The sequence below is a fragment of the Panulirus ornatus genome, chromosome 64 (assembly GCF_036320965.1).
Source record: "Panulirus ornatus isolate Po-2019 chromosome 64, ASM3632096v1, whole genome shotgun sequence".
In the NCBI taxonomy this organism is placed as follows: Eukaryota; Metazoa; Arthropoda; class Malacostraca; order Decapoda; family Palinuridae; genus Panulirus; species Panulirus ornatus.
The window spans coordinates 9,905,297-9,907,796 of record NC_092287.1 but is presented as its reverse complement, the minus strand read 5'-3'; positions in this window follow the sequence as shown (position 1 = coordinate 9,907,796).

Below are 2,500 nucleotides of genomic sequence, written 5' to 3'. Positions count from 1 at the left end.
ACTTGCCTCGAACCACGCGAGTACGGTTCTTATCTTTCTATATCTCATCATTGTATGTTACTCTCTATTACAGTCTCTTGTCTGTGCTTTTACTCTGTCCTTCTGTTTTATTTTCCTTAGTGTGTGTGTGTGTGTGTGTGTGTGTGTGGTGTGTGTGTGTGTGTGTGTATGTGTGTGTGTGTGTGTGTGTGTGTGTATGTGTGGTGTGTGTGTGTGTGTGTGTGTGTGTGTGTGTAATTATCTGTCTAACTGTTACATGGTGGGAGTTTTACAATCGTAGGGGCCCCATCTCTTCACCATCCTCTTCCAACATTCATTTAAAATTTCTATGTACTATCTGTTTTACCCCGAGTCTTCAATTCATTTCATTCTATATATCCACCGCTCTCATACTGTGCGTGTGGGGTATGTGTGTGTGTGTATGTGTTTAGTACTTATAGTTAGCTATTTGTACTGGACGGGAATGGAGTTCTACACTAGTTGGGGCCCCAAGTCTCAGTGGAACAAGACTCTCTCTCTCTCTCTCTCTCTCTCTTCTCTCTCTCTCTCCTCTTCTCTCTCTCTCTCTCACTGGTTCTTCGAGTTCGTTCCACGTGTTCCTCAGAGGATCTTGGTTCACTGACCCTTGCGGCACTGGGTACTTTCTTATATTTCTTTTAAGCCTCACACGTTCCCTTTGAACTTCATTCTCATTAATAAAACTGCTGGGCTCCTGACTCTCTCTCTCTCTCTCTCTCTCTCTCTCTACTCTCTCTCTCTCTCTCTCTCTCTCATCTCTCTCTCTCTCGCTCTCTCTCTTCTCTCTCTCTCTCGGAGACACTGAGGATGATATCGTAAGAGAGAGATAAACACCCTTATCTGGGTTATCTCTCTCTCTCTCTCTCTCCTCTCTCTCTCTCCTCTCTCTCTCTCTCTCTCTCTCTCTCTGAGACTAAGGATGATCTAGTAAGAGAGATAAACATCCTTATCTGGGTTATCTCTGCTGCGATGATCAAAGATGATGTGTTGCCCCTGGGAACAGACCCATCTTTACCGAGGGAAAGAGAAAACCCTAAAAAAAAAAGGGCAAGACGACTTCAAGTTCTCCAGGTGTGTGAATTTTGCTCCCAATGGATAAAGAAAAAAAAGGATTCCCATGTGTCGTTCTCTGCTATACAGATTCTCTCGCTTTTGCTATCTTTTACGATAAACATCAATGTTTATATACCTTTTTTTTCCCCCCCTTTTGCAACTGTGACTCACTTATAAACATTCTACACTTGCAAGATGTGTTTCTAAGATGATTAAGTTACTGTATTTGATTTGTTAATCTCTTGTAGTGATGTGCAGGAGGAAATAATAATGAGGCTACTGTGAGGTTGTAATAATAATGAGGCTACTGTGAGGTTGTAATAATAATGAGGCTACTGTGAGGTTGTAATAATGATGAGGCTACTGTGAGGTTGTAATAATAATGAGGCTACTGTGAGGTTGTAATAATAATGAGGCTATTGTGAGGTTGTAATAATAATGAGGCTCCTGTGAGGTTGTAATGATAATGAGGCTACTGGGAGGTTGTAATGATAATGAGGCTACTGTGAGGTTGTAATAATAATGAGGCTCATGTGAGGTTGTATTAATAATGAGGCTACTGTGAGGTTGTAATAATAATGAGGCTACTGTGAAATTGTAATAATAATGAGGCTACTGTGAGGTTGTAGAATGAGGAAGTCTGTGACGTGTACTGTAGAAAAAAAAAAAAGAATGAGAGGTAAGGGATTAATCTCATTGAGTTAGACGATGGAACAGCTGAAGATTTTTTTCTTCTTCGTCTTCTTCTCTTCCAGGATGGAGGGAGGAAGAAAACTCAGTGAATGGGAATGTGCTATTAAGGTCAATTGGGGGAGTAGGAGGTGGGTTGGGGTTGGGGAAGGATGAAGGCTTAATCCAGCTGTTTTTAAGGTCTCGGGCCAGAGAGAGAGAGAGAGAGAGAGAGAGAGAGAGAGAGAGAGCTGACATGCTCTCGCCCACAACACCCTTTCCCTCCCTCCACTGCCTCCATCACCTCACAAACGCGTCCCACAACCCCTTCCGGCACACCCCCTCCTCCCTCAGATCTCAGACCACAGCTGGTCTTTATCACATGACGAGAGACCACAGCGTCCCAGACCTGAAACCTTGCCACTCTGCTTTGGGTATTGAACCCATGAACCTGATGGTACGATCTTTGAATATAATGGTACGATCCTTGAACATGATGGTACGATCCTTGAATATGATGGTACGATCCTTGAATATGATGGTACGATCCTTGAACATGATGGTGCGATCCTTGAATATGATGGTACGATCCTTGAACATGATGGTACGATCCTTGAACATGATGGTACGATCCTTGAATATGATGGTACGATCCTTGAATATGATGGTACGATCCTTGAATATGATGGTACGATCCTTGAACATGATGGTGCGATCCTTGAATATGATGGTACGATCCTTGAATATGATGGTACGATCC